Source organism: Pseudorca crassidens, chromosome 2 (assembly GCF_039906515.1).
Source record: "Pseudorca crassidens isolate mPseCra1 chromosome 2, mPseCra1.hap1, whole genome shotgun sequence".
Lineage (NCBI taxonomy): Eukaryota > Metazoa > Chordata > Mammalia > Artiodactyla > Delphinidae > Pseudorca > Pseudorca crassidens.
In genome coordinates this window covers 123,397,268-123,417,925 of record NC_090297.1, presented here as the reverse complement: position 1 = coordinate 123,417,925, position 20,658 = coordinate 123,397,268, and the positions used below count along the sequence as shown (strand labels likewise).

Sequence of the window (20,658 nt, the reverse complement as noted above, 5' to 3'; positions counted from 1 at the left end):
CTCTTCTTATGTCTGAGTTTTTAGTTGTACATAGTGGCAGGAATAGGGAAAATTAATATTTCATCTTCTGGAAAGTGGAAGTCCACATTTCATTCACAGAAATGAGATCTCCTATAACATAGCATTGGACCATGAGGGTCACTTTACAGCGCAGGAGATGCAGAAGTGAGCCCATGACCAAAGGATTCACTGATCCTTCACATACAAGAACACTCAGAAAATGCCATCCTGCTAGAACAAAGGAATGCCCTCCTGAAGGCACAGCTGAGGTGCTATGCTGGAGTTGATATCATGTGAAGATGGGGTGCTATCCTCCTGGGTGGAGTATATACTCCCAATCACCAATCATTACCCACTGCAGTGTCCCCAGCAGGTAGACTACTTGGGTCTGGAGATCATGGAGTAAGAATAAGAGAGGTCTCACTTACCACAATCCCAAGTGGTCCACTTTGGAAACTTGTGCTTCCTGCTCCACAGTTCTGGACTCTGCAGATTTAGAGGTTCTGGCTCTCCCAGAGGGTGAATATTTCCGCCCATCTTCTTGAATTTTTTCATGCTGAGAAACCAGCAGGAAAAGACCCTGATCTTTAGGAGAAGATGAGTCTGCTGTTATGCAATGATGGCAAAAAAGATCGTGGACGGCATGCCGGTGATCCTCTTAGACGTCACTTGGTTCTCCCTTGCCCAATTTTGCTGATAAATGGGCAAATGCAGCAGGCATGGCCTAAGAAGGACATTATAATCAGGGACTCAGACCGCTCAGGGATAAGGGTCTAGGTTACTCCACCATGTATGCCACCTGGACCAGCAAAGATGCTCACGAAGGGTCAGAGGAATCTAGAAGAGACAGTACAAGAAGGAAATTATAAGTAGCAGTTGAGACCAGTTGTAGCAGTGAGTTCTATCATTTGTTCCCACTAATCATCCTCTTCTAAGTTTTCCCCAGGTAGAAAGGCTCACTAGGAAAATCCTCAGAGAGGGACTTCCTGGTGGCACAGTGGTTAAGAATCCACCTGCCAATGCAGGGGACACGGGTTTGAGCCCTGGCTTGGGAAGATCTCACATGCCGCGGAGCAACTAAGCCTGTGCACCACAACTACTGAGCCTGATCTCTAGAGCCCGCAAGCCACAACTACTGAGCCCGCAAGCCACAACTTCTGAGCCTGCAAGCCACAACTACTGAGCCCATGTGCCACAACTACTGAAGCCCACGCGCCTAGAGCCCCTGCTCCGCAACAAGAGAAGCCACCGCAATGAGAAGCCCACACACCGCAACAAAGAGTAGCCCCTGCTCACAGCAACTAGAGAAAGCCTGCACGCAGCAACAAAGACCCAACGCAGCCAAAAAAAGAAAATCCTCAAAGAACTGCTTCCAAAGTTTATACAAAGTAGGTAGATTCAAGTGGCAAAGGGGTGGACTTTGGTGGATGCACTGTGTGCTGCCCAGATCCCTCCTCCCCCACCCCGGATGAAGCCCTCATTTCCCCAGCTGCTGAGAGGGTTGACAGCTGACAGCCTGTGTCTGAGTACTGCTTCCAAGATTGCCTTCAGCAGAGAGCTGCATCATCCACCGTCCTGTTCCCATATCTAATGACAAGTTGATATGGGTGGCTGTAAAGGCCTGGACAGTCAGGACAATCTGGGAGGCCATCCCAGGTCCGGAGCTCTCCATGGGATCGCCTGAGTGTTTCGTTGTGACTGTATCACACTCAACTTCTCCTTCTGCCCAACCCTGCTTTCTTTACTCCCCATACGTGTTGATTCCCGCGTCGCTCCCAATAACCTTATTGCATGCAAATGTTTGTTTCGGAATCTGCTTCCTGGGAAACCGGACCTGAGACACCTCCACCACACACACAAACAGAGGCTGCCCTGCCTGTGAACTGGCTTGCCCACAGGCTGTTCTCTGGACCTGGGGAGTACCGCCAGTCACAAGACGATATCTGGAGGCTCAGAGGTTACACTGAAACACTGCGGAGGAAGGAGTCACTGAAGTTCTTGTGAGGAAGGACCTAGGAGGAAGGAAGTACACAAGAAAAGGGAGATGGATATAAATTCAAAGTTTCCACCAAGTTTGGGGCCTGAATCAGCTGCCTGAGAGAGAGGGGTTGCAAGGAATAAAAAGAGGCAAGCCAGGCTTCCCTGATGGCGCAGTGGTTGAGAGTCCGCCTGCCGATGCAGGGGACATGGGTTCGTGCCCTGGTCCGGGAGGATCCCACATGCCGTGGAGCAGCTGGGCCCGTGAGCCATGGCCGCTGAGCCTGCGTGTCTGGAGCCTGTGCTCCGCAACGGGAGAGGCTACAACACTGAGAGGCCCGCGTACCGCAAAAAAAAAAAAAAAGAGGCAAGCCAACTTCATCAACTCCCAAAGTCAAGGCATGGGAGGGTCTAAAGCAAGTGGTGCGAGGGCCGCTAAACGGGCTATTGGCTCCTGTGTAGAGAATATCCTAGCGGCTTGGTGCCACTGCTGCCTCTCAGGCCGTGCAGGGGTGGGGGACCGTGAGGCAGCCAGCCTTGAAGCCCTGAGCCACTACTCCTGTCCCTCGCCTTCCCTGTTCTCTGAACTGACAATCAGTGTTTTGTGTCCAGCCCCAGAGTGACAGCTTAACCTCATACCCTCCACCTTGTTCCTCTTTTTACGACAGAGTCAAGCCTTGATGACTTTCTCCTCCTCCACCGTCAAACTTAGATGGAATCTAAGTTGAGAAGATTCTTAGCTACAGAACTGGCATGATCTGACTGGGAGGCTGTCGAGCCTATTTTGAACCTTCAGAATACTGAAAAACATATTTTTGCTCTGGTTGTGCCCAGATATAGAAGAATTAATACTATTTCCAAGGGTTCACAGATCAAGCAGGAACCCAAGGACTCAGGGGAAGAAAACTACCAGTGAGACATTCTTATCTATTCCAGTATGACCTTATTAACTAATTGCATCTGCAATGACCCTATTTCCAAATCAAGTCACATTGTGAAGTACTGGGGGTTAGAACTCCAAGATATGAATTTTTTTTTTTGCACGGGGAGGGACACAATATTCAGTGAGGACTGTCCTTTTCCTGAACCCCTGGTAAAAAGAATAGAAGTATGCTTGGGATGAAATGAGGGGTCAGGATGGCAGGAAATCTAAAGCTGTTTCAGACACATCTGGATGATAGCTCTTTGGGAGTAAGTAAAAAAGAAGAGCTCAAATGTGTTATTAAATACAAATTAAGCAGCAGACGTGTTGGATGATCACAAAACCTGATAAAAAGTCATATCTTCAGAAGACATTATCCTCTAAGTAAGTACTGGCAGCTAGCACCATACCTAAGCTTATGGAAGCAAAATATTTGTTTGATCAAGTCCAGAGGGCTATAACCTACACAGTAAGGGAATGCACTCATTAGAATTTTTGTCTATGCTCTGCCTTTGGTATACACTTATGTCACAGAAATGTCCTCACACCACATTGGCCTAGAGAGTAAATGTAGTATAATAACAACTAATGTTTATCAAGTGCTGATTTTGCACCAGGTAATTTTCTAAGAAATTTATCTGTGTATTTCATTCTCACAACAACTCTATTATTGCCATTTTATAGATGAAGAAATTGAAGGTACAGAGAGGTTATGCAGCTAGGAAGTGGCAGCATGAACAACAAAAGAAAAAATAGATAAATTGGACTTCCTCAAAGCTAAAAACTTTTGTATATCAAAGGACATTATCAAGAAGGCGAAAAGACAATATATAGAATGGGAGAAAATATTTGCAAATCATATATCTGATAAGGGTCTAGTATCCAGAATATATAAAGAACTCTTACATCCCAACAACAAAAAGAAAAACAACATAATTTTTTAAGTTAAATAGGAAAGGAGGAGCAGGCAGAGGCCACTAAGATGTGCCCAAAATAGTGGAAAGCCAAGGAGAGCAAAATCGGGGGGTCAAAGGGAGAGACTGTTTTGAGAAGAATGAAGTGGTCAGGTGTATTGAATACTTCTGAGAAATGACGTGTCCATTGGATTTAGTAGCATGGGAATAGTTGTCAACCTTCCCACTGAAGGGTGGGGATGAAATCAGAGTCACTAATTTGGAGAGTGGGAATTTGATTTCTTCACCCTCTTGACTTCCACTTCACTGCAGGGTTGTCCTAGATTCTGTTCTCCTGACTTATCTTGGTACCCAGTGCCATCAGTGCTGCCCAATGCAGCCCCTATGCAACACCGCTGCTGAAGATTTTGCCAGTGACAACAAAATATATACTTCCTTTCCACCACCTCAGCTACTGATGTTGCTTCTTGCTTCCCCTTATGCTCAAGTTTTCATGTCTGGAGAAAGCAGATTTGGGGACAGTAGGATTGAATTGCTAGGAAGATTTTCCACTATTCATTCCTCATTTCTTCCCTGGATGACTTAATGTCCCTCCCTCTTCTTAAAAGATAACAGACACTATTCCCAGATTGGACATGGAAGCTATGGACAATTTTGTCTGTGGTCCAAGGGTTTGGTTGACCAGGGAACACATTCAACTTTATTTTCCACTCCCTGGTGCTAGGGCAAAGGCCACCACTCATACAAAGTCCCCATCAGTGGAGAGATGATTTACAATCAGCTCTCCAGGGGGAAAAAAGTATCCCTGATTTATGCCAATTTCTATGGTGTAAATACTTCCAACACGGGCAATTTCAAGCTGCTGCAAGGTCATTGAACTCAGAGATAAGAGATGTGTAGAATCAGCTCTTACAGGTTGGTATAAAACTGACTCAAACACCAATGCACCCCTTCCTAACTTTAAACTTCTTCCTGGAAACTGGTCATCTTCTTTCTCCTAATTTATTCCTTCCAGAATTTATCAACAGATTTTGTTTAAGAAGTGTGCTTGCCACATAGGAGCTGCTCAATAAGTATTTGTGGAATGAATGAAAGAATAAATGGAATCATTGTTGGTTGCTTCACTGACCTCAGGTCTACAGTGAAGGAAAAGTAGTTGGTTTAAAAGGCACCCTGAATTAGGAAGGGCACTACACTTGAAGTCAGAAAATCTAGGTTCAAGACCTGGCTCTGTCCTGTAATATCTGTCTCCCTTAGGGAAAGTCCCTTAATGGCTCCGGGCTTCATTTGGATCATCTGTAAAATGAGGCTAAGAAGAACCTGCTGCATAGAGTTGTTGTAAGGATCAAATACAATAATATATAGTAAAAATTCTAGGGGCTTCCCCTGTGGCGCAGTGGTTGAGAGTCCGCCTGCTGATGCAGGGGACACGGGTTCGTGCCCCGGTCTGGGAAGATCCCACATGCCGTGGAGCGGCTGGGCCCGTGAACCATGGCCGCTGAGACTGCGTGTCCGGAGCCTGTGCTCCGCAACGGGAGAGGCCACAACAGTGAGAGGCCCGCGTACCACAAAAAAAAAAAAAAAAAAAATTCTATGGTGCTATTTTATTGGCATCACTGCACAGCAGAATCTGAAATTTATAAAAGCTATGAATCAGTTCGTAAGGACACTCATCAGAAAGTAAAGTTTAATAAATGGAACTATAAATACAGGGTAGTGAGCACAGGCATTGGGTCAGACAGATGTGGGTTTGAAAACAGATTCTACCACTTATTTGCTCTGTGACCTGAGGAAATCACATCAATAAAATGGAGATAATTAATACCTACTCCACAGGGTTTTGGCAAGAATTATAATTAGACAGTATATGAGTCAACATAGACTAAGTTATGCTATGAATTCAACCAATAAAAGGTCATTGTTATGTCCCAATCATAATACATGTTCACTGTGTTCACTGCAGATGACCTTGGGGTCGTGGGGATATGCTCTACAATGCTTCAGGGTCCAGGTGGACAGAGCAGCCACAATCTGGAACATTATCAACTGCCTAGGTAGAGGGAAAGTGGGTCTTGCACCAGTATGGAGATGATACACATCATTTCCACATGTAGCTCCTTGGCCAGAACTAGTCACATACCCCCACTAACCCCAATTCGGTCAGGAACTACAGTCCTCCCTGAAATACTGCAGACAGCCTGAAATATTGAGTGGACAGCAAAATGTATACCACAGATGGAATGGATGATAGCCCTTGGCCCACTTAAATGTTCCTTCCCACCCTCCTCCTTTCTAGGTATGAAGGAATAAAATGATTTCAACCAGAAAGCTTGAAATTTATTCCATCAGCATACATTGTGTAACTACTTAAGAGTTTCCCTTTGCAGTTTTATGAATGTGAAGGAGGGAGAAAAAAAAAAAAACCCTGCTAGTTTAAAAATAGGCCCCAGAATTTCTTTAGAAAAAGAAGTGTATTTTATTTAACACAATGCTTAGAAAGCCATTTTATTGGGGGAAAATAGCCTCACAGCAGGGTGGCTGGGCTAGGAAAAGACCTCAAGCTAAACTACTGTCCATATTAAAAAAAAAAGAATTTAAAGTTTCTTGAAGCAGCCTGGGAAACTTTCTAGAAAAGAGATTCGAATATTCAATTTAAAATAATCTGCTGTGGTACATAGCAAAGTAAATCCACCCCCAAATCTTCAACAAAAACCTGCTACACTTTGGGTAGTGTTTGTTATGAGGTGGAGGATTAAGAGAAAGTGTTTGTTGGGTTAATTTAGGACAAAAAGAAGAGAAAGCTTCAAGCTACATCAATAATTTATCGGACAACTATTACAAGAAACACAACCCCCTGAGGATTCTCAATTATTCTGTGAGGAAATGCTGAGTTTCCCAGCCCAGTAAATAGGTATTTTAATTTAAATATTAAAGGGGAAAGTAGTCCCACTAAGATGAAGGAGATGGGGCTCTCCAGGCTGCTGCTATCAGATTAAAAAATATATATATAGTATAGGGACTTCCCTGATGGCTCAGAAACCTCCTGAGAATCCTCCTGCCAATGCAGGGGACACGGGTTCGAGCCCTGGTCCGGGAAGATCCCACATGTCGTGGAGCAACTAAGCCCGCGAGCCACAACTACTGAGCCCGCGTGCCACAACTACTGAAGCCCGTGTGCCTAGAGCCCGTGCTCCGCAACAAGAGAAGCCACCGCAGTGAGAAGCCCGCGCACCGCAATGAAGAGTAGGCCCCGCTCGCCCCCACTAGAGAAAGCCCAAGCGCAGCAACGAAGACTCACAGCCAAAAATAAATAAATTAATTGATTAAAAAAATTTGCATTATAAATTCCATTATGGGTATGAGAAAAATCATAGACCGGAACACGCTATACAAAACAATTCCCATGCTCCTTAAATAATTATAAATCAGAGCATATTCTTTCTTTCCTCACACCCTCCGTGGCTACTCACTGCACTTAATGTATACACTGCTTCGCGTGGCCTGCTGGTCCCACCTGAGTGGTTCCCTGCCTGCCTCTCAAACCACAGCTGCTGCCCTCATTCACCCTGCTCCAGCCACACGTCTCCTTTCCGTTCCCCAAACATCTCAAGTCTTTTCCACCTCAGGGGCTTTACACTTGCTCCTCTTTCCTCCAAGAACTTACTTCTGTGAGCTCTTCATGAGCCAGCTTCTTCTCAGCCTTCACAACTAGTAAAGATAACTTCACAGAGACTCTTCCTGACCACCCCATCCAACATAACCATTTCCAGCCATCACGATGGCATTTATTAAGTGCCATGTGCCCATCACTACCATTTCTAGCACCATCACTCTGCTTTACTGTCTTCCTAGCACTTGCAACAATAAATAATCACCTTAGTCCATTCCCTTTGCTGGAATGGAAACTCCCAAGAGAGGAGGACTATCTTGGTCCATTTGGCTGTTATAACAAAATACCAGTTTTTAAGACTGGGTGGCTTAAAAACAATAGAAATTTATTGCTCACATTTCTGGAGGCTGGAAGTCCAAGATCAGGGTACCAGCATGGTCAGGTAAGAGCCCTCTTCTGGGTCAGACTTCTGTGTCCTCACATAGTAGAAGGGGCAAAGGAGCTCGCTCTGTGAGATCTCTTTTACAAGAGCACTAATCCTATCCCGAAGGCGCCACCCTCATGATCTAATCACCTCCCAAAGAACCATCACCCCCCAACCCCCCGCCACCTTCTAACACAGGGTATTAGGATTCCAACATATAAATTTGGGGAGGATGTAACCATAGCCAGGACCTTGTCTGTCTGGTTCAGCCCTGAATCCCCAGGGCACAGAACAGTGCCTGGTCCACAGCAAGCACTAAAGCACTCACTGTTAAATGAATCAGTAAATGGATGATTAAATCATGGGAGATACTTTAAATATTTTTGGCTGAGTTTACTTCTATCGTGTATTTAACTTGGAGGACAGTTAAAGATCACACTACTCTACATTCCCATGCCTCTATCGAAAGAATTTATTCCTTCCATCTTTGTGCCTTCCCACCCCCAACAGGAAGCCCAAGAATTCTGGGCCACTCTTCAAGCTATGGAGCCGATTCTGTTCCTATTGTCTTATGCAAAAGCAAATAATTTAACAAATGAGAAACCAAAGCCCTCTACAGACAGACTGCATTCAGAGCCTTCACAGTGAACTGTTGAGGACACATTGCAAACAGGCAGCCTGGTGCTGGAGTGTAGTTTCTCAGGGTACAGATTTGAGAGGATGCCCTCTCCCATGGTGTTGCCCTAAGCTGTGATCACTCTGTGCACCTGTGAAACTGAGCTCCCAAAGTACAGTTCCTTAGTTACAGAACCCTCTCAGTGTAATCAACATGGCAAATATTTATTAAGTGCCATGTGCCCAGCACTATTCTAAGCACTTTTATATGTATTACAGGCCCTCAATCTCATATCCTCATTTTGAAAATCCAAAACCTCTGAAAACAGGAAGATTTTGTAAGTCACTTGACAGCAAACCTTACCTCTGGGAGGTTCTTCATGGTTTTTATCCACCTTCCTTACTGCAAGTGTCCCTGTGTGTCACATAGAATTCCAGATGTTGTGGAAGGAAGACTTTGTGGTTCCACAACCTTCCTGAGTGATAGGAGCATCTTTTGTTATAATATTTGATTTAGTCCCTGACTTTTCTACCTTGACCTCCAGGAGGGGAGAGAGACTGGAGACTGAGCTAATCACCGATGGCCAATGGTTTAATCAATCATGCCTATGGAGTGAAACCTCCATAAGAATCCTAAACAACAAGGTTCATTCAGAGTTCCCAAACTCCACAGGGACAGAAGCTCCTATGCTCCAGCCCTAGTCCTTGCCTATGTACCTCTTCACCTGGTTGTTCATCTCTATCCTTTATTATATTACTTATAATAAACTAGTAAACGTAAGTGTTCTCCTGAGGCCTGTGAGCTGCTGTAGCAAATTATCAAACTTGAGGAGGGGGTCATGGAAACCCCCAATTTGTAGCCAAGTTGGAAAGAAGTGTGGGTAACCTGGGGACCTACTACTTGTGATGAGCATTTAAACTTCTAAAGGAGGGCTGTAGTCTTAGGGGACTGAGTGCCTAACCTCTAGGGTCTGAGCAAGCTCTGGGTAGTTGGTGTCAGAATTGAATTGTAGGACACCCATCTGGTGCCAGAGAGTTGAGGTGGTTGATGTGGGAAACCTATACAGACACATTTGATATCAAAGTGTTGTGAATAGAAGAAAGGTTTTTTTTTTTCAGCCATTGACAATAATTTAAGGACTTTTTTTTTTGAGGATTATTTAGAATAAATAAAAAGCTGGAATGACTTTTTATTGAAAGTAAAAAGAGAAGTGCTTACAGAAAAGGAAACCATAAACAAAACAAACAGACAACCCTCAGAAAGGAAGAAAATATTTGCAAATGAAGCAACTGATAAGGGATTAATATTCAAAATATATACAAACAGCTCATGCAGCTCAATATCAAAACAGCAAACAACCCAATCAAAAAATGGGTGGAAGAGCTAAAGAGACATTTCTTTGAAGAAGACATACAGATGGCCAAAAAGCACGTGAAAAGATGCTCAACATCACTAATTATTAGAGAAATGCAAATCAAAACTACAATGAGGTATCACCTCATACCAGTCAGAATGGCCAACATCAAAAAATCTACTAACAATAAATGCTGGAGAGGGTGTGGAAAAAGGGAACCCTCCTACACCATTGGTGGGAATGTAAATTGGTATGGCCACTATGGAGAACAGTATGGAGGTTCCTTAAAAAAACTAAAAATAGAATTACCATATGACCCAGCAATCCCACTCCTGGGCATATACCTGGAGAAAACCATAATTTGAAAAGATACATGCACCCCAATGTTCATTGCAGCACTATTTACAATAGCCAGGACATGGAAGCAACCTAAACGTCCATCAACAGAGGAATGGATAAAGAAGATGTGGTACATATATACAATGGAATATTACTCAGCCATTAAAAAGAACAAAATAATGCCATTTGCAGCGACATAGATGGACCTAGAGATTGTCATACTGAGTGAAGTAAGTCAGACACAGAAAGACAAATATCATGTGATATCGATTATATGTGGAATCTTAAAAAAAAGGTACAAATGAACTTACTTATAAAACAGAAGTAGAATCACAGATATAGAAAACAAACTTATGGTTACCAGGGGATAAGGTGGGGGAGGGATAAATTGGGAGTTTGGGATTGACATATATACACTACTATATATAAAATCAATAACTAAAAAGAACCTGCTCTATAGCAGAGGGAACTCTACTCAGTATTCTGTAATGGCCTATATGGGAAAAGAATCTAAATAAAAGAGCGGATATATATATATATATATATATATATATATATATATATATATATAAAACTGATTCACTTTGCTGTACACCTGAAACTAACACAACATTGTAAATCAAGTATACTCCAATAAACATTAAAAAAAAAAAGAGAGAGAGAGAAGTACTTAAGGAGGCTAAAGGCTCTGGCCAAGTCCTCAAGGTCTAGCAGGGAGGCCAAGGCAGCCTTTTCCCACTGCAGGGCTCCCCTGGCTACGCATCTACGGGGAAGGGCTCCCACTAACAAACCTGCTTTAACTCTCAACAAATCCTCTCAGGACTTCATGGGTAAACATGGGTAAATATTTTTAAAAGCTGTAATGTCACAAAAAATTTAAGTGGATCCCTTCTCAAAAGGGAAAAAAAAACCTCAGGAAGAGTTCCATAAATCTTTATTTTACTGCACCCTCTTCACAGAACCCAGTTCTGTTCTACTTCAACAAAAACAAAAAATAACGCAGGAGGCTACAAATAAGAGTTTATTTGGAGTCTTAAGAATTGTAATTTGGGAGGCATAGATTCAGGTAACTCTGAAAGAGTGTTCTGAGGAAGAGAAAGCATCAGGGACTTACAAAGAAGAAAAGCCACCAGGCTGTTAAGAGTTGCCTGGAGAGAACTGTGATTGACTCTGACTGCAGTCAGGAAATATTTGTCCTTCAGGAATAACAAGTTGTTTTAGTGTAAGGGGTCCCATAAGTAGATAGACTATCACAAATTATTTTAGGGTAAGGGTCCAATAAGTATCTTGAGTTTCTGGCAGGTGTTCTGGATGACATCATCAGGTCAAAAGGTCAGATTCCATCCAGCCTGAGACATGCATAAGTCACACTTTCTTGCTCCATTTTAGAGAGCTCTCTTAGCAACACTGACTCCATTTTGATTTTTCTTTCATACTACAGACAATCTAGTCCTCTCACATTCATCACACCTAAGCTTATTATGACCCTACATTCCACTTGGATTTCAGGAAATGTAATTTTGTTTGACAGGAGGCAGATACATGGCATGTGGAGGTAAATTAACCCCCTTTCATGGTGCTGGCTCCAATGCCCTGGAGGGGCTGTGGGTTATGGAAATAACTGCTAGGAAAGCAAAGGGATGCTCGGGAACAAAGAACACATGCAGAGCTGGCTCCCAGCCTCAGCCCAAGAGAAACATGCCTGACTTCCTAAAACATAATAGACAGAACTGCAGGGAACTCATTTCAATGCTTCATGTGCCAGATCCTTCTTAATAAGATGCTGACGTTTCTTGAAGAAATCAACTTCAATTATGATTTTAAAAATATTAACCAATGGCATCCTCAAAGAAACTCATCAATGTTGGAGGTATATGCTATTTTGTTTTTATAAATTTATTTATTTATTTTTGGCTGCGTCGGGTCTTCATTGCTGCGCACAGGCTTTCTCTAGTTGCGGTGAGTGGGGGCTACTCTTCTTTGTGGTGTGTGAGCTTCTCCTTGCGGTAGCTTCTCTTGTTGCGGAGCACGGGCTCTAGGCGTGCGGGCTCCAGTAGTTGTGGCACGCAGGCTCAGTAGTTGTGGCGCACGGGCTTAGTTGCTCCGCGGCATGTGGGATCTCCCTGGACCAGGACTCGAACCCATGTCCCCTGCACTGGCTGGTGGATTCTTAACCACTGCACCACCAGGGAAGCCCCCATAAGGCAAATTTTTAAAGGACTTTTAATTAATTCTAGTTACTGTATCTGGTATTCTAGCAGTCACCCAGGTGACTAACACTGCCTTCAGTCACAATTTAACCTCCAAAACTAAATCATCCCTCATGTCATGAAAGTCTGTGATTATTGGAAATAAGGCACACGATCTAGTAAATGTGGCTTTTCTACTCTGCAAAATATCCTTACATTAAACATATAAATATTCATCAAGCACTGGTTTAAGTAATGGTGTGTATGGAGCGAGATCTAAATGACATAAGGCTCTATATGCAAGCCACGTAATATCTTGACAATTCACCTCTATCTGTCACAACTTAGCTTTCATTTCCCTTCTTGCTTTTAGGAAAAACTATTAACAAAAAGCTAGGCCAGGGACTTCCCTGGTGGTCCAGTGGGTAAGACTCTGAGCTCCCAATGCAGGGGGCCCGTGTTCCATCCTCGTGGAGGAACTAGATCTGGCATGCAGGCTGAAACTAAGAATTCCACATGCTGCAATTAAAAAAATAAAAAAGATCCCACATGCCGCAACGAAGATCGGGCGTGCTGCAGCTAAGAACTGGCACAGCCAAAGTAAACAAATAAATAAATAGATATTAAAAAAAACAAAAAGCCAAGCCATCCCTATCACCCCACACCTTGCCATGTCACTCCTGCACTTTTTTTTGGGCGCACGGCATGTGGGATCCTAGGTATGTGGGATCTAGTTCCCCAACCAGGGATCGAACCCGTGCCTTCTGCAGTAGAAGCACCGAGTCTTAACAACTGGACTGCCAGGGAAGTCCCAACTCCTGCACTTTTTTGATAAGTGAAGATTTTGACTCCGAGCCTAAGCCTCTCAGAGGTTGTGGAGAAGAAACAAGAGGAACCTAGGAATAGCTGTTCTGAATTCAGTGCATTGCCTGCCACTTTAAGACCTCGGACCACAGTCAACTTCTCATTCACCGCAAACTAGCTAGCCAATGATTTTTCCTTCTTTCCAGTGAAAGCTTTACCTACATAGGTAGCTTCTGTTTGCCTGGGAGATAAAACAGGTCACGTTAACATTGAACTCTAGCTCTATGGCCCTCATCTCTACTCAACACAGTGGGACCTCTATTGCTCTCCAAGCTTGTCCTATCACTGAGATGTCTCTCACAGGCTCAAAACAAATGAGCTCAACCTCCAGTGCCTGCTGAAGCCACCTCTGCCTGCACTGCTGCATAAGGGCCCTTCTTCTGTTGTCAGAACCATTAGTCCAGCCACTTTCAGGGGGCACCACTGTGTTAAGCACTGCAGATCTGCACCAGCCCACAGCTGCTTCACTGTTGCCAAACATTATTGCCACCATATGCACTTCATGTGGTCTTGTTTTTTTTAGTCACTTCTTCCCCTTTCCATCGTGTTCCATTTTTAGACTAAGGCATGAGACCAGGGGAAAGCACAGAGCTGGTCTGGAGAACAAATATAAATTGTAGATGCTTTTCTGAATTCATAACTGAACACTAAAGTTATGTAACTGCACCAATCCCAAATACCCATCTTTCTCACCTCTTAGTATTTGTGTTCTATGTTAATCACCTCTCTTTGAGTGATGGGATGCCACTCCAAGATTATAAAAAAAAAAAGGTATAAAAAGACTCTGGCTTCTATCTTGCTGGCCTTCTTTCTCCCTCATTTAGTTGCTTCAAGAGAAGCCAATTGCCATGGTGTGAGCTGCCCTATGGAGGGGCCCATGTGGCAAGGAATGGAGGGAGGCTTCCAGCCAGCAGCCAGCAAGAAACTGAGGCCCTCAATCCAACAACACACAAAGGACTGAATCCTACCAACAACCATGTGAGAGAGCTTAGAAGTGGATCCGTTCCCAGTAGATCCCTGGGTTGACTACAGCCCTTGGCGTGATCCATTTCCCCTACACAGCTGAACATGCCTGTCTCCCACCAATGGTTCTTCACACTCCCTTCAACCACAGCTGCCTTCCCAACACATCATGTCTCCATGCCCATGTACATTCTAGGCCCTCTGTGTAAAACTCTTCCCTTCCTTCTCTCTCTCCCACCTTCGCATTGTCTGCCAATCTTCTACCTATCCTTCAATTTTCAACTCAAGAACTGTCTCTGATATGAAGCCTTTCCTTGAGGGTAGGCCTAGGTTCCTTCTTCTGTGTTTCCTTTGCCCCTTGTATAGTCCTCCATATAGCACTAATGACATTGAATTATAATTTTTCTATTTGCTTACCTGCTAATTAACTAGGAAGAAATTTTCCTTATGGGCAGGGACAATGTCTATTAATATTTGGTTTCTCAGCACCTACCACTGTGCCCCCAGGGCTTGGCTAGCACTCAATGTATACTTGTGAAATGCATAAATTTAATATACAAATGCATACATAGTGAAAATTTTGGCATCTGGCAGGCAAAGTGGACATATATCTTGTTATAGGTACTCTTTTATTTGTACTCCTTAAATTATTATGATAATGATGTGAAAGTCTGGCTTTTAGTGTAAATTCTAATTTAATAATTTTCTTCAGACTCACCAATAACTTCCTTTTCCTATTAATATTAGTAAATCATTGAAATACTAGGAAGATTACTCTTCTAAAGCTTAGTTGATGTGCTTTTGATTTAAAACACTTAATTCAAAAGATATTAGATAATATGTCTTTTTATGTACCAAGCACTATCCAGGCAGGTGGAAAACATGTCCTGTAGACTGACAGGAGTCAAGAATTATTTCCAAAACATCTGGAAAACCATTGTTAGTCAAATGTAAATATGCATGAAAGAGTGAAATACAAAACTTAAGGTAGTCAACAAAAGGGTAGCTTTGTATTACTATTTTTTTAAAGGTATTTTTTAAAAAATTTATTTATTTTATTTATTTATTTTTGGCTACATTGGGTCTTTGTTGCTGTGCACGGGCTTCCTCTAGTTACGGTGAGCGGGGGCTACTCTTCGTTGTGGTGTGCGGGCTTCTCATCGTGGTGGCTTCTCTTGTTGCAGAGCACGGGCTCTAGGTGCCCGGGCTTCAGGAGTTGTGGCTCGTGGGCTTAGCTGCTCCGCGGTATGTGGGATCTTCCTAGGATAGGGCTCGAACCCGTGTCCCCTGCATTGGCAGGCAGATTCTTAACCACTGCACCACCAGGGAAGCCCTGTATTACTACGTTTTAAAGTCTGGGAACATTTGATTAAAGTGAGGGTGGATGATAAGAAGTGTGAAAGAAAGGACATCTGATTAATGAAAAATAATATGCATGGGCATTTTCTCCCTGAAAGTAGGTGTAGGCTATGAAACTTCTCAGTAGCTACTTGAGGAATTCCCAGACATTTTGTAAAGTTATTTTTTCAGAAGGCATGTTTTTTTAAACAGAGGCCACAGTGGAAAGCATTCAATTTCAAAAAGAGATTAAATGAAGCAATCTACAGATTTGTAGCATAGAAAGTAGGAACAGAAAGAGTGGAACAAAAGCTAACAATCACTAAGATAACAACTAGAAATTACTGAGCATTTACTATGTCCCAGGCGCTATGTTGGGTATTGTACATTATTATCTCATTTAACTGCCACAAAATCCAATGAGGTAGGAGGTATTATTTTCTTCTTTTTAATGAGGAGGAACTCATCCTATCACAGTCATGCTTAAGTGGCTGACTCCAAAGCTAGCTCTCTTCACCATGTCACTAAGCAACCTACTATTTGAAACACGTATACTGCAAAGCAGAAAGTTCCTGAGCTATTGCAGACAGCCTGAGAACATTCTACGGTTGGTAAAACTGTTCTCATACAATTCATTTTGTCAATAGCAAGTAATGGATGCCTGCTGGATGTCTGGCATTGCACTCAGCGCTGGGATATGGAGATAACGTAGCCACAGCTCCTGAACTAGATGAAACTTGGGCTGGTAGCGACCCAGACAAATAAACAAGGGTAACACCATGTAAAAGGGTGCGTTCCTCACCAGGATCGAACCCAGATGTAAGGAGAAGACGGCTATTTCCTGATGGGTCTGTGGGAGATGGGGATCAGTTCAGGCTGTTCAAATATGGACAGAAAGTCCAGATGAGAAGCAGTGGGATTTGGATGGTTGATCCAGCCACTCCTGGCTAAGGGCTTTTCCCAATTCTCCAATGTGGAGGGTTTGCAAAGAGCTGAAGCGCCTGTTGCTATTCTTGAATGTCTCCATTCAGTTGTCCTAATTGGCTAAATATTGATTTTATAAGGCTCTATGTGCAAAGAATTCTGTCAGATATTACTCATTAACTCAGTCATTCGATAAATATTTATTGAGTGCCTACTCTGCATTGCGGATATGGAAGTGGACAAGACAGACGACATTCCTCCTTTCCTGGAGCTTACGTTCTGGCAAGGGAGACAATGAACAAATACCTAACTAAATAAATATGGTTGTTGCAGAGTGTGATGATCGCTGGTTGTTGGGAGGGGAAAATTTCCCCCTTCCTCTCTTGGTTTTTTTAGCTGGTCAAATAACTAAAATGACATAAGACAGATTAACCGGAGAAAAACAAATTTAATTAAGGACTGTGGGGAATCCACATACCATGAAAGATTCCAAAGACAGTCAGGCTAAATGAGATCTATATGTCATTCCAGACTAAAAAGAAAGGGGTAGAAGTCTGGTCCTTCAAAGGGAAAGAAAGCAATTCAGAGGAAGATGAAAAACAGCAAACGTTTGGTAAACAAATGTTTTCTGCACCATACAGAAACAATAGGTTGCAGAGAGGAATTTTAACAAACAGACTTTGCTGGGTTCTGTGAAAGGAAAATAAAAATGGAGTAGGTATTGCTAAGAGAGCTCTCTAAAATGGAGCCAGGAGGCTACTAAAGAAGTATGACTTATGCACATCTCAGCTGGGATGGAATCTGACCTTTTGACGTGATGAAGTCATCCAGACATCCACAACACCTGACAAATACTCAAAATATTAATTGGATCCTTACCCTAAAATAACTTGTGAGAGTCTGTCTATTTGTTGGACCCCTACCCTAAAACAACCTGTGATTCCTTATGGACAAATATTTTCTGACTGCAGTCAAAGTCATCACAATTCTCACCCAGCTACTTTTAACAGCCTCGTGGCTTTCTGGGTTTTTTTGGCTTTAACAACCCCTGACTCTTTCTTTTTCTCAGAACACTCTTTCAGGGTTACCCAAATCTGTGTCTCCTGAATTGCAATTCTTAAGACCCCAAATAAACTCTTACCTTCTTTGCAGCCTCCTGCATTACTTTGTGGTTGACAGCTCTTCCCTGTCTAAAACAACTAGTTCGTGTTATACTATAGTTATCTATGGTGATAGCTCCCTTCCTGGAACAGGTCCTCTACTACTTTTAGGCAGGTAGGGGGAAGGTCAAAGGTTCTTCCCAAGTCTTTGGGCCTTGGTTGTTTTCAGCTCCAAATAATCCACATGCTTATAGCACTTGAAATCCTGGGCATTGAATTTCAATACAGCTGTCATCACTGCAGAGAACAGAGTAAAGAAATAGGACAGAAACAGGATGTCCTACAGAATATTCAGAGGGCTCTTAAACTTAGCCAATTTTCTCTCAAAAAAGGATGATAGCTTCATCTTCTCAGCAAAGGCTCTAAATAGTAATGAATCAAATGAATGAATCTTGGCATTGTAACTCCTTTGAATTATCTCATGTTGTTCTATAGTTATGCAGTTAAAAGGCATTTAAAAAAATCTTAGATTGGATGATGCAATCATACCAGAGCTTCTTGAAGGGACCAAAGAAGCACCAACATTGTTTACTAGCATCTTAGATTGGATGATGCAATCATACCAGAGCTTCTTGAAGGGACCAAAGAAGCACCAACATTGTTTACTAGGAAGAAAATGCCTCATGAATAAACAGAAATCTCCAAAAAAAAAAAAAAAAAAAATTCACGTGCCAAAGTGGTACATCTTGGGGCAACTTATTCTGAACTACTGCACTATGAAAGAAATAAACAAGGCTGTCCAATGGAGAATAACCAAGGAAGACCTCTTAGAAAGAGTGGCACCCTTAAGAAGTGACATCTGAGTGGAGATCTGGATGTGAATGAGGTAGCCATGCCCTCAGCTGAGGGAGGAGCATTTTGTGCAGACTTAACAGCCAGTGCAAAGACAGACACTGAGGGGAGGTGCTTAAAACTGGAGGTTTGTAGACCTTATTCTCATGCTCAGATGCATAAGACCAAGTTCTAGGCACCTGTGTTGTAATGGGGCTATAATAGAGCTTACTGTTATTTCATAGACTAGCGATAGTGGTATAGCAATAAACAAAAAAGATTTTGTAGTCCTCTTGCAAAAAAAGTATTCATGTTCTAAAACTTACAAAAGGCCCCTGTTTTGCATGTTAACAGAAAAACAGAGAAGAGAACCAAAAGAGGTATCAGATATCATCTAATCCAACTCATTTTAGAATCGAAAACAGTGGTCCAAAGAGGTGAGATGGAAGTCCCACGTTCACATGACTTGATAGTGGCAGAGCTGAGATTAGAACTCCAAATTTGAAATTCCATATGCTTTTTCCCTTAACAGGTTAGGGATGAAATATTTGTAATTGGCAGGCACTCAAATGATTTGTATTAAATATTTTTTTTGAAAATGATAAACCTGATTTTCCTCCTCTCAGATTTCTCCCACTTAGTTTTCCATCTAGCTCGAAGCTCTCCCAAATTCAGTTGTTAAAAAGAAAACCAACTTTGACTAAGGTGCTCACCCCCTTACCTGAATGTGCAAGCAGTGTGTGTAACACCCTTTGGCCACCAGAGGGAACTGAAGGCTGCTACTCAGAGTAAAAGTTCTTGTTTCTGTACCCAAGTTCTGATGGGGGTAGCCTGAGAATCTTCCTGAGAATATGGGGAGGCGGAGTTGGAGGCAGGAAATGGAGGCGGGGCTTCGGCTCGCACACCTGTGGACCCCACCTGCTCATGGCCCAGGGCAGCTGAGGGAAGTTACCTCACCTTTGTTGAACATCTCAGCTCAGAGAGCCAGGTCCCCCAGAGCCAGAGCTGACAAACTCCTGCACCAGCACCACCACGCAGCATTTATAACAACGATGAAAATGGGGGTTTGAGGCCAGGCCAAAAAGATGCGGACTCACCCTGAGGAGATGTGACCGAAGCTTATAACTATAAAGACGGCAGATTAGGTGATATGAGCTTACTTACCAATTCCCGGAGTATCAGAAAGAGGAAGCACCCTTGAAGAGACGGAAGAGACCTTTTTAGGAGGAACAAAGGGAAATGCCACTTACATGGGGTGAGAGGTCAGCAAGGGCAAGACATTTGTGAAACCACTGCCTCCACGCCTGATGACTTAGGCCCATAACTGGCTTCCATGAGTTCAAATTCGTGCATGGTGCTAACACATATATGCTGAATCTAAAAAAAAAAAATAAAAAAGGTTCTGAAGAACCTAGGGGCAGGACAGGAATAAAGACGCAGACGTAGAGAATGGACTTGAGGACACGGGGAGGGGGAAGGGTAAGCTGGGACGAAGTGAGACAGTGGCATGGACATATATACACTACCAAATGTAAAATAGATAGCTAGTGGGAAGCAGCCACATAGCACAGGGAGATCAGCTCGGTGCTTTGTGACCGCCTAGAGGGGTGGGATAGGGAGGGTGGGAGGGAGGGAGACGCAAGAGGGAGGGGATATGGGGATATATGTATACCTATAGCTGATTCACTTTGTTATACAGCAGAAACTAATACGACATTGTAAAGCAATTATACTCCAATAAAGATGTTAAAAAACAAACAAATTCGTGCATGGAATCCTGATAATCCCTGAGTGTCTCTGTCTGAGAGACTCCTGGGCCAGGAGTAGTTTATAAGGTGTTAAATTTGGGGGCTTCTATCTGTCCCACTGGAACCCTTCCTGCTCTTCGGTGCGAATATTGAAGTAAACGCATACGTGGAAAACGCAGCATTTCCTCTCAGATGCCAGGTAGTCATATCCAAAGGTATTGAAGGAAGGCGTACGGGTGAAGAGACTGGTCCTTTCCTAGTAGTATGACTTAGACAACTGCTTAATTTCTCTAAGCCTCCGTTTTTCCATCCGTCAAACAAAACAAATCCCATTTAGGACGATTTCCCAATCCTGTCAGCGGCAGGGCGGAACGATAAGAAGGTGAATCAACAGTCGGGTCCCAGCAGGCTGAGGAGCAGGCCTAGGGACACGCCCCCCCGCCCACCACTCCCGTACTCCGATTGGTTCTCTTCGGAGGGGCGGGACTGGCTTGCCCGCGGTGGGCGGGGCCGGTAGCGCTGGGAGAGGCCCGTAACGCTGGGCT

General features: G+C 43.3%; 1 long non-coding RNA gene across 1 annotated transcript; it reads right to left on the bottom strand.

Annotated features, from left to right (window-relative positions):
* Positions 1-477: 477 nt before the first annotated feature.
* LOC137219645 (uncharacterized) lies at positions 478-20,642 on the bottom strand. Its single transcript, XR_010941189.1, has 3 exons — positions 20,280-20,642; positions 19,616-19,742; positions 478-837 (listed from the first exon to the last, which is right to left on the bottom strand). It is a non-coding gene; the product is annotated as an uncharacterized lncRNA (long non-coding RNA).
* Positions 20,643-20,658: the final 16 nt, after the last annotated feature.